At 46.7% G+C, this 12,365-nt stretch overlaps 1 protein-coding gene across 1 annotated transcript in view; it reads left to right on the top strand.

Moving 5' to 3' along the window:
• Positions 1-12,365, top strand: part of LOC144773326 (rho-related GTP-binding protein Rho6) — a 60,972-nt gene that overhangs the window by 10,959 nt on the left and 37,648 nt on the right. The gene's annotated exons all lie outside the window — the stretch shown is intronic.

Raw genomic sequence — 12,365 nt, forward strand, 5'->3', positions numbered from 1 at the left:
AATCGCGAGGGAGGGGAGCGGGAGGGGGGGTGTCACAGAAGGCAAAAGGGGGCGGGGGGGAGAGGGCACAAGGGTACCAAATGCGACAATCAACAATAAACAGTGGCGAAAAAAACACTTAGAGGCAGAAACATAAAAGGACGGAATCACAGGCAACCAAGCACGGACACAGTGGGACAGCGGCACAGGAGAACCGTGTGGCGGCTGTGGGGGGGGCGACGTACCTGGTGACAGGTGTCTGTGGCAGCAGCATCCATTTTGTGATGCTGAGGCTCTTTTAAACTATTACCCGGTTTACCAGTGTGTCATGTCTTCTCCCTCTAGAAAGGTGGAATGCTACCCCCGCTGCCAGAGCTGGCGGGGGGGGGGGGGTAGTATTACAAAGTGTTTGACACCAAACACAACATGTTTTGATAAAGCCAAACCAAAGTTTGCATTAACCGCGAGGATTATAATGCACTTAAGAGTATATGGTATGGCTATATCACAGAACCGTTATAAGGAAGAGTTTCTGAAAACTGCAGAGGGGCTCAGCTCATGCTAGGGCACCCACTCACACAAAACCAAGCACTCTGCTACCAGGATTGTCCAGGCCTGCCATAGGAGTGACTTGTAGGTTAATAGGTGTCTGTTTAAATGGTAGGTATACTATATCTAAGTAAGGGGTGCTTACACCACCTTACCCAGGCTGCAAGTGCGGACCTGTGGTGCCATTTTGGATGGCTTCCCAGGGGTGGCATAATACATGCTTCAGCCCTTGGTAGGCCTCTGGGGTACCTATGCCCTTGGTACCCACGGTATCATATACTAGGAACTCACAAGGGTAACCCAGTAACCAATCTGGTATGTACCTAAAGTACATGCAATCAATTTAGAGGGAATACAGCTAGGCTGTGGTCCTGATTAGCAGGGACACAGCCAGACTAAAGGCGATAAACCAGTGAAACACAGCAAAAAGTGGGGGTAACCATCGGAACCAGATCGTACTCTCCTACACCAGTTACCAACACCTCTAAGGAGTCTGTAGCAGCTGCTGTTGGATGGGGGGGAGTGGGGTGATTGGTCTGAGCGCTGTAGATCGATGCGCGGACTGGGTATGGGAGGCTTTGCATGTTCCTCGCCAGGCTGTGTAAAGCAAGCCTGGTGGGGAAGATGCAAAGTGCGTAGGACTGTTTCACCGGCCCAAGAGGGCCGGCCAAGCAGTCATGCGCACTTAAGGAGTGTAAACCACTCCTCCGTAATCTGGCCTGCTCAGTAAGCCACTGACTCAATAGGAAAATAAAATTATAAAAATCTGTTATTTTATTTTTCCTTTTGAGCATTGGGGTGACGCTCCTCCACCTTCGCCGAGGAGCCACCACTGAAAGGAGTCAGTAGCAATGTGTTACATATGTGAATCTTATCTGCAGCTTGGGGGAGGGGGGCGTTTGGCAGTGTCTAGAGGACCATTTACAGCTCAAACTAATAACATTGATGCAGCACCAGTTCATTTAAGGAACAACAGATTATTTTTTAAGAAAGTTTCCTGTTTGAGAAACAAAGAGAGGAATGGTGGTCTGCTGCTCCTTGCAGGTCATCATCAGTATGTTTGTAGCCATTCACAGTGGGTCGCAAATGGCGATCTGCCTAGCCATTATTCATTAGACACACAGATGATGGACGGAATGCAGAGCAAATCAAATATTCACCCCCAGTCGAGATCTGGGTTAAATCCATTGTTCTTTTACCCGCCATGCTATCCCAGTTTAGTCCCAGCCATATGCAAATCAATCTTGACCCAGTACCTCATGGGATTAGGCCAGCCCGAACTGCCACGCAAGGTCCTCCCTGGACCGGAAACAAGCATGCTGGGACCGGTTTCGGGTTATCACCCCCTCATCAGCCAGACTAGCTTGAATCCACTGGCATGGAGACCACAGGACGTCTGGGCATACTCGGCGCCATGTTCTCCCTCCATACTTAGTCTCAGTAAGCCTTTTATTTCATTGGTACTGGTCTCTTTGTCCACTCTAAAGGCACACTCTTGAACTAATTGGATTCAGGGCAGGCTAGGGGGTCTCCATTCAATGTGTTTTACTTGGTCACTTGGGCATTTTATGTTCTGACCATACTCGTCAACCGAAATATCTTTCGGAAAGTGGTAAGATGCCCCTGTTTGGTCAAATGATCAGCATCCATGCTGACAAAAGGGACCGCCTCTTGCTTGCAAAGGAGTTGTCTCACCTTACTGACGTCAGAGAGGTATTACAAATCATACACTTTAATTAGCATTGTATCGGTGTTCGTGGCTGCGCAGGCGTCAATTAAAAATAAAGTCTGATAGGCCATTATAAAATTGTGTACCATATTTTCCTCCCCTCTTTAAAACTCCTAATGGAAAAACATTGTAGTTATGCTCCTCTTTTAAAGTAAGTGGGGTTTCTACAATGGAACACTTATTACATTATTATTTTTTTGATCGCAAGCATGTGCCACAGAACGAAAAAGTAAAAAATATACTGCCACAACTGCAAACCGTCACTGAACTAGTTAGTTTACTAGTGATGTTTTTACATAATATGCCTTTCAGTTGCTCCATGCATCTATTATTATTTGTCAAGGAGAGAGGAGTAAATCACTACCTACCCGAATCGCAGGAAGCTATTTTAAAAACGGAAAATAAATCACAGGGCATCAGAAGTGCAGGGCAAATTAATTGCTTGCCTTTAAACTACTAATTAAACAAAAATGAAAAAAACACACATTTAACCAGCTTTGTCACTGACTTGTAAAGAACTATTTTTAGTTGCCAGTGAACAACTTGCACATGCTTTATGCAGTCGCTGAAAGTGTATGGAGCCAATGGGCACTTTGGGCTGATTCACTGCTCCATGCAGTATGTTGTAGTGGGCAGAAGCAAAATATGGATAAAGCCGGTTGTCCAAAACCCCAAGATGGATGGATGTTTGTATGTATATCAAGTGTTATTTTTTTAATAAAAATAATTGTGTCGATACGGGTGAACCTGCCTCCCTAGGCCGGACCTAAAAACCTGCATTAGAACATTATTTAAGACTTGTGGGGATTCTGAAACTTGGCTAAACCACCAAAGCAGAAAACGAAATTATAGTTTACAAACTCCTGCAGCCATTTTACAAATGGAAGCGATGTTGAAGTTACAATTGAAATGGATAATTTGACTATAGTGATAGTTTGTTCCACAGCTCTGACACACTTTTCCAATTCAACAAATTCCAGGTTTAGAATTAATAAAAACTCCTCAGTGTATTTTTCAAGTGCCGGGGGAAATTATCAAAGTGGATGTAGTAATTTAAACAGTGTAGTAATTGTCTCATGGCCATTGGTGCATGCACTTCTGGTTCGTGGCTGCGGCAGTGATGGGAAAGGGAAACAGGTCTCAAGTCTCCCATGGCCATGCAGCGACAGTGGCAAATGCCAGAAACAGGCTAACTGGCCCTCGTGACCTGCTTTAGTTCTTTTGCAATTGAACATTAAAGCGTCTGAGTAGAGTCCAGACCCTCTGCTGAGTTCAAACGCTGATAGAAGCACAGTGCTTCTGAGGGTATCACAGAGGAGTTGGATTTCCTACATTCAGGATGAAAGATCCGTCAGCTGACCTTGCTTTTTTTACTGTCTAACAGGCACTGCGTCGATGTACATGTGAATACGGTTCTCTAGCGCCAGGACACACTTTCTGAGTAGCTGTGCGCTTTATAAATACCCCTCATATCATATAATAACAGATAAAAACATATTACACAAAAAGTTAATGGAGAAGTTACAATATCAGATTGTTTTAAAACACGAAGTTAGCATAAGACTGTATACTATTGTAAAGTAATCTTTTTATACAAAAAAGTACATATTTATAGAAGAACAAACGAAAAAGCATAACAAGCATTTACAATGCAATGGTTTCGCCTTTGGAAAAGTTAGAGCTATTGGCATTGTAAATGACAAAATGTGAATTTATGTGTTGGTTTTGAAAACAGATAAATAAATGGCATTGTCATTTACATTACCATTAGCTTAATCTCTGCAATCACTCTGCACTCTCTAGCACTCCATAGCACTCCCTAGTCACTCTGCACTTCCTAGTCACTCTGCAGTCCCTAGTCACTCTGCAGTCCCTAGCACTCTGCACTCTCTAGCACTCCATAGCACTCCCTAGTCACTCTGCACTTCCTAGTCACTCTGCAGTCCCTAGTCACTCTGCAGTCCCTAGCACTCTGCACTCCCTAGTCACTCTGCACTCCCTAGTCACTCTGCACTCCCTAGTCACTCTGCACTCCCTAGTCACTCTGCACACCCTAGTCACTCTGCACTCCCTAGCACTCCCTAGTCACTCTGCACTCCCTAGGACTCCCTAGTCACTCCCTAGCACTCTGCACTCCCTAGTCACTCTGCACTCCCTAGCACCCCCCCAGTCACTCTGCACTCCCTAGCACCCCCTAGTCACTCTGCACTCCCTAGTCACTCCCTAGTCACTCCCTAGCACTCTGCACTCCCTAGTCACTCTGCACTCCCTAGCACTCCCTAGGACTCCCTAGTCACTCCCTAGGACTCCCTAGTCACTCCCTAGCACTCTGCACTCCCCAGTCACTCTGCACTCTGCACTCCCTAGTCACTCTGCACTCCCTAGTCACTCTGCACTCCCTAGTCACTCTGCACTCCCTAGTCACTCTGCACTCCCTAGTCACTCTGCACTCCCTAGTCACTCTGCACTCCCTAGTCACTCTGCACTCCCTAGTCACTCTGCACTCCCTAGTCACTCTGCACTCCCTAGTCACTCTGCACTCCCTAGTCACTCTGCACTCCCTAGTCACTCTGCACTCCCTAGTCACTCTGCACTCCCTAGTCACTCTGCACTCCCTAGTCACTCTGCACTCCCTAGTCACTCTGCACTCCCTAGTCACTCTGCACTCCCTAGTCACTCTGCACTCCCTAGTCCTCCCTAGTCACTCTGCACTCCCTAGTCACTCTGCACTCCCTAGTCACTCTGCACTCCCTAGTCACTCTGCACTCCCTAGTCACTCTGCACTCCCTAGTCACTATGCACTCCCTTGCACTCTGCACTCCCTATCCTGACTAATTAAGACCAGCTATATAAAATGGTTGAGCCATCATCATACAAACAACCACACATTGAGAGTAGCCAACCCTGCTTTAAATTATTGATTACTTTTTCGGTCAACATTGCTACTTAATTACTCAAATTAGCATCCCTTTGCTGACCATGCACAATGCCAATGGATTACGCTGTTCAAAACGCCAATACCAAATTTCATTTATCTTCATAGGCTCTTATCAAATCTTAAAGGCTAAATTCTGAATCCTGTGTGAACATTGCTTGCACAGGGATATGAATTACGAAAAGGGTTGTTAAAAAAACAAAACAGACAAAAAGTAAGCCATGCGGAATTCAGTGTGTTTTTCCACGCTGAATTGAAGGAGCTTACCAAACGTGGTGAATACTTCAACGCATAAATAACCTTATTTATCAGCTGCTCTATATACCTCAATCTCTTCTGCTTAACTTGTAATGACGACCATAATGTTGCCCAATAATAAATCTACTGGTAGGGACTCTGATAATCATCTGTTGCTGAAAATAGACAACAAGTCAACACTTTCTCTACAGCTTAGTCATAGATTTGAAAAAACTTCAATTTCAAATGCACGTTTAATACAATTTTGACAAGCGGGTACAAATTAAGAGGCAGTGTATCATATGGTGTGTGTCAACTCTGTTCTAAAGGTATCTCGGGGAGCCTTTTGTATAGCTGAAACACGAAGCCGGGGTAAATAATGTAAGAAACAAAGTACATTAATTCAAAAAGGAATGTAACAGACACAGTGGCACAACAGTAATCGGCAAGCAACAGCAAAACTAGACGTAATGGTGAACGACAAAAAAAAAGTCTACAGGGGATGCTTCTTTGGGGGGGGAGGGGGGCTCGTGTGCTGTCAAATTGCGTCTTCTAATACTGCGTAGTTTCATGAGCAAATGTAAATGTATTACAAACACTTTAATCTTACAGGTGCACATTTAAATTTGACAGCCCAATAAAACAAGAAGGAAAAAGAAAACAATACAAGAGGGAAAAAGATAATGTAAGAGGGCAAAAGAAACTTGAGGCACAAAGTGAACAAGTTGGAAACTGAAGAATGGTACCTGGAGCAGCGAAATGTAAATTAAATGAGTGTGATAGAGAGTAAGAACTATAACTCGAACGGGGCAAGATGACCCATGAAATGGCCTGTTGTCCCTGGCACTGCAGTGGTACGGGGATAGTCCGATTTACGGTTGGGTGGATCGGTGGAAGTTACGCAATCCATGGGATGCAGGGTGGTTTAGTAGGAGTTGGGGTAATTGGACATGCCGGTCACCCAAGATTTAGGGGGTGTTCGGCAGGGGGGTTCTGTAGGCAAAGTGCAAGTGGGGCGTCGGAGGAAGAAGGGCGAGGTTGGATGACTCAGTATGGGGGTGGGATTGGAGCGTGCCCCTGCGAGAGGGTTGCACAATGGAGTAGGACCAGGGTGATAGTTGGGAATGAGTATTAGAGGGTGAAGTTGGTGGTGACGGTTGGAGGGTACAGTTGAGGGAACCAAATGAGGACTAGAGAGTACAGTAAGGAGAGTCTGCTGAGGACAGGAAGGTGCAGTAAGGGACTTGAGGGTGGGAGGGGGATCGGGGTTGAAGAGGGCACCAGGGAGTCACCCCGGGGTAATCACTCACTTGGCTTGCGCCTCGTCCAGGCTCTGGTCCGTGATAGTCATGATTTGCTGCAGAATGTCCCCGATGTCTTGCTTCCGTGGAGGCTCCCCGTTATCCTGGTGGGGGTTCATTCCTTGCAGGCCCGGGGGCCCCTGGTGCTGGGGGTGCCCTGGCAGGCCCACCCCCCGGCCCTGCATCAGCCGGCCCTGCTCGTCCATGCTGCTTCCCGGCGGTGGGGGGCGCCCTTCCCCCCCCGCCCGGCACAAATAAAGACTCTCCTTCGCTTCTCCGGTGGCGGAAGCTGAAAGGGGCTGAAAACCTTCCGAGTGAATCCACGGGCCTCGCTCGGTCCCCTACCTCCCACGGCGCCGGCCCTGGGCCTTCTCCCCCTCCGCAGCACCGGGGTCTAGTCTCTGGCCTGGCGCCGCTCCCCCTCGGCTCTAATTCCGAGCCTGCTCCCCCGCGGGCGGCCCTCGGGCAGGCGCTGGCTGAGGTAAGATGGGGGACGAGGAGGTAGTGGTGTGCTGTGTGCGGGAGGAGGGCATATGGTGGGGGAGGGCTTGGAAACTCATGGCTTCCCATCCGCTCCATGCTGATCCTGGAGGAGGCGAGGCCTGGGAGGGCCCTGCGCCCTCCTCCGCCGCCTCCCCCTCCCGCTGAGGCGAAGGAGAACAACAAGCACCTACGAGGACACAGGGGGTGGGAGGGGGGCGGGAGAGGACACGAACGGCGGGAGGGGGGCGGGAGAGGACACGGACGGCGGGAGGGGGGCGGGAGAGGACACGAACGGCGGGAGGGGGCGGGAGAGGACACGAACGGCGGGAGAGGACACGGACGGCGGGAGGGGGGCGGGACAGGAAGGAGGGGGGCGGGAGAGGACACGGACGGCGGGAGGGGGGCGGGAGAGGACACGAGAAACTCCGCCCAGGAAAAAAATCTCGGGAACGCCCCCGAATCGGGTCCGGCCTTGACGGACAGATCCGGCACCCAATGGCTAGCCTCCATTTATGGAGCTAGCCAATGAGAGCCGGGGGACGTTCCCAAAGTCCTTATGGTCAACATAGGATTTCACCTGCGCTGAAAAGCTGCGCAGAGCGCAGCCTTCGGCAGGCGAAACCCAAAAAGGAAGGGAAAGAAGTAGAAACAAAGTAATGAAAGCGAAAAGCCATAAAAAAATTAAATAACGAATAATGTATTGTTAGTCTATAGTACATCACGATGTGCTTGTTCTAATCGGATCAAAAAGGGGGTGGTGATGGACAGAGTATCTGAATTAAGCAGAACACTCCTACCCAGTCAAAAGATCAGGGCTTGATCCATCACCGTTTTTTAGCTCACTACACCATCCCAGCTCAGAACCTGGCTATATGCAAATTAGTCTGACCCTGGCCCAGTGCATCATGGGAACAGGGCAGACCAAACTACCAAGCCAATTCTTTACCGGAAAGGAAACAAGCTTCCGGGGACCGGTTTCTGGCATTACAGCCGTCTTCGGCCCGGCTTGCTTGAATCCTGATGGTGCAGTGAGCAAGGGACTCACATCTGAGCATACCCTTCCACACTTGTGGTGGCCAAAACGATTCAAAAAGGGGGTGGTGATGGCCACCAGAAGTGTGGAAGGGTATGCTCAGACATGAGCCCCTTGCTCACTGCACCATCGGTATTCAAGCAAGCCGGGCCGAAGACGGCTGTAATGCCAGAAACCGGTCCCCGGAAGCTTGTTTCCTTTCCAGTGAAGAATTGGCTTGGTAGTTTGGTCTGCCCTGTTCCCATGATGCACTGGGCCAGGGACAGACTAATTTGCATATAGCCAGGTTCTGAACTGGAATGGTGCAGTGAGCTAAAAAACGGTGATGGATCAAGCCCTGATCTGTTGACTGGGTAGGAGTGTTCTGATTAACTCAGATACTCTGTCCATCAACACCCCCTTTTTGAAATTGTTCTAATCGGAGGCACTACTTTGCCTCAGAACTCTCCATCTGTAGGACTATTTATTGTAGGCTCTTCCTCCCACTGTGCACTTCCTCTGCTCCAGCAATGCCCCATGGAAAGTGAGAGGTTCTGTCAGCAGCCTCCCACAATCCTCTTAGCTTTTGTTCCTAGTTAACTAGAATTAATGGTGCTCTACAAAATCTCGGAAAGAAGGCAGGTAAGGCCGTACTTCCTGGCAAATGTTTACTTTATTGAAATAGTTGCTACTTTTTCACCAGGGTATATTGAAAGTCTTGGCTTGGAGTTTACTAAGAGGCAGCTAGCTACAAGAGGTAAACTTCCAGCATTTGTGGTGTTCTTTGTTGAAGATTCTTTCGAAACAAGTTCCATCTTATCAGAGCCACACGCACACTGACTCAGTCCTGGATCAGTTGAAGCTCCATGGTTGAAGTTATAAAATATATACATGCCGTCCACCATCATGCTATTCTATGGTCCAACCTGTTCAATACCAGTGGAATAGCTGAGAAAGCCCGGGGGGCATTAAATAACACCATTAGGAGATGAGCTACCAGAAGCCCAGGTACAATAGGTCAAAAGATAGCTTATTGATATTAATAACTGAAGTAGCAAGACCCAAGCGTGGGTAATGTTTAGCTTTTGGAATAGCCAAAATTAGAACTTTACAGCTTTTGTTTCAAACTAAATATTTTTATTATGTATTTTTCATGCAAAAGCTTTTTTAGAGGTCACACTTTTATAATTGTTTTAAACGTTTATCTTGATGGCATTTAAGGCATCCACTCTAGATATTTGCGTGGAACCTGAAGGTTACAATTTTAAATCCCTGCGGATTTACCCAGCCTCTTCATCTTCCACAGTTGATAAAATGTGTAGCATTCAACACCTACCATTAGTGCCCAAAGTCTAGACAAATGATAGTGTGCTCTGTAGGTATAGTAATTATTGTTACTGATCTGGGTTTAGAAAGCGCTAGGCCAGGTCTCCTGCCAAATACAACTAAGGTAATCCCGCACAAGGAGTAAAATCCTCTTGCTCTCCATTTGGTTGAGGACCGTTTCTCTGTTAGAAGTGTGGTAGTAAGAAAGGAATAGGACGTGCAATTTAGTACAGTAAAGAAGCAACCAAAAAGGGTTCAGCACTCGCAACTCAAAGAAAAATGGAATAAAAATAAAAGTGGAATACAAATATAACCTGCATATACTGCGCCTTACGAAAATGTATTGACCTATACCATTATTAAAAATATAATACACTTCTAGCCATTATCATCATCTCAATTGAAATGTCCAAAGTCGAGGTATTCGAAAATACCGAACTTCTTTAGGTGAGCTCCACAACCGTTAGTGATTAAGGGAAACCTCGAAAGGGACCTTCCAGATTCCAAAGCCATGGAACGGAGATCAGGGAAAAAAGTGGGTTTGACTGATGAAGAGGTCTGCCTGGGAACTTCGGATGCATGCTGGTTGTCTGCCTATATACAGAGAGGATCTCATGACCTTAGACTGGACACATCTCTTAGCTGTTTCCAATGAAAGACCTGCTTCTTCTGAACTTACTTCCAAGGTAAAATATCTTCCCACTGGGCTCGTTGTGTTATAAAGCTATTGTCTAGTGTTCAACTACACTACTGTTCCGCTGTATCACTCTTAATTTGCCCAGACCGATTCCCGTGTAGTTTGAGAGTGTGTAGTGTAGTGTGATCTATACTAAAGTGAGGGGTAACAGACACTTGACCGTGTCAGGTTGTGGCATACACGATGATGATGATGATGATGATGATGATGCTGCTGCTACGCTTGCAATAGGTTACAGAAGTATGTGAGATGACGTGTGCTCTTCATGCAGCATTTACAATACAGGCCTCATCCAAAAATAGTCTGTGGGTGTGCTACTGCAATATGGACCAGTGGGGGTCGACCCAGAAATAGGTGAAGGTGCTAACCAACTAAATATACAGACTTCACAGTAAGTGGGTCCGAGGGTTCCACCAAGAAGTGGTTGAGAACATCCCTCCTGCATGGGTGAAATTAAGGCACCTTTAGTGCAGACCTCCAACATGTCTTTCTCTGAAAAACACACTCACTCACTATTCTAGCGAGGACTCTTCTTCACCACATGCTGCTGCTGCTTTTTTCCTCAAATAGGCAGTCTGGTGACAGATGTTACAATAGGTTTGAAAACCCAAGTAGAACGCATAACACAAAGGAACACTCTGGAACGCCTTTTGCCGGTGTTTGTTAGCGATGCAGGGCCGAGGAGCAATAACCATTTTTCTTTACATTAGATGACACCTTTAACATTTAATCTTGAATAAAAAGGGACACTTAATCAGATTTCCAAATTGAGAACAAGAATAATGCACACAAATTTCTGCAACAACTGATGACACTGGGCCTAAGATGGTAATGCTACATTTACACACCAGTTGCAGAAAGACCCTCATACCAGATTTTGGTAAAGTAATTTGGTGATTCCAAGACACTGAAGCACTAAATGAAATATTTTAAGGATACAGTGATGAATACAAAAGGGATACAGAGACAAAAAAGCTGACCTGCATTGCATATCCGGCACCAATTTGAAAACAAAAAAACTACATTGGCTAATGCCTAGACCACAAAAGAGATCACAATTTCAGGATTCATGCACAACCCATTGGTTTTTGTGTCTAAAATATTGATTTGTTCTGAGCTTATATATACTTTCTTTATTTGGCTCAATTTGCCGTAGCTAAGATGCATGCTTCGGTCTGGCACTGGAGACTTTGCTTTGCGCAGCGATCAGCCGACTCTACTCATGCAGGGCCTTTTTGCATCCTTGCCCAGTTGTCCAGGATATACTAGGGCCCAGACAGCTAGTGACAGGTTCCAGCCACACAAAAAAGCAGAACAGATTATTTTTAGGTCGAGCCTGAACAGCGCGAATGCGCTGCTCTGCGAGGCATGCTGTATTAGGGCATGGACTTGAGCTCTGCCAATTTTCCGCCATCTTTTAAATTGGTTCCTGTTGCTGTCCTTTCTAAATCTTTGCTTTTGATTCATGAATAGGCTTAGTAGTCTCTCATTAGTACCGTCTTGTCTGCATTTTTAACCTCCCGTGAGGACTGGACTTTTTACTTGTTAGTTACATGGTCTGTTTTATCTGCAGTCTATTCCCCCCCCCCCCCTATTCTACCTACGACGTGCTTTCCTACAATACAGCATGCTGTCCGCTTTTATATTTTTATTAGTAATGGCTGCCGGTCCGCTTTAACTATAGCAGCTGCACTTTATTTTAGTTGCCAGTGTAGCTGGTGTGGTACGGAATAGCTGTTTTTTTTGGGGGGGTGGGGTGGGGGGTGAAAGCACCCCATATGGTGCTTTCACTTTAATGAGGACGCTGCTTGCCATATTCAGCTTACAGCGAGCTGCGTCTAAAGAAAGGAGCGTAGCTGCCATTAAAGTGAAATCACAGCACGGGGCACTTTTACACAAAAAGATTGTTTGTCAACTTTACAAGCGCTTATTTTTAGTAAAAGCGCCCCATACTGCGCTTTCACTTTAATGGCGGCCGTGCACATTTCTCTAGATCTGGCTAGTTTAAAGGGGCGTGGCCACCATTAAAGTGAAAGCACAGCATGGGGCGCTTTTGCAAACAAGCGTTTGCAATACCATTAAAGTGAAAGCACAGCATGGGGCGCTTTTGCAAACAA

Source organism: Lissotriton helveticus, chromosome 1_1 (assembly GCF_964261635.1).
Source record: "Lissotriton helveticus chromosome 1_1, aLisHel1.1, whole genome shotgun sequence".
NCBI classification, from domain to species: domain Eukaryota; kingdom Metazoa; phylum Chordata; class Amphibia; order Caudata; family Salamandridae; genus Lissotriton; species Lissotriton helveticus.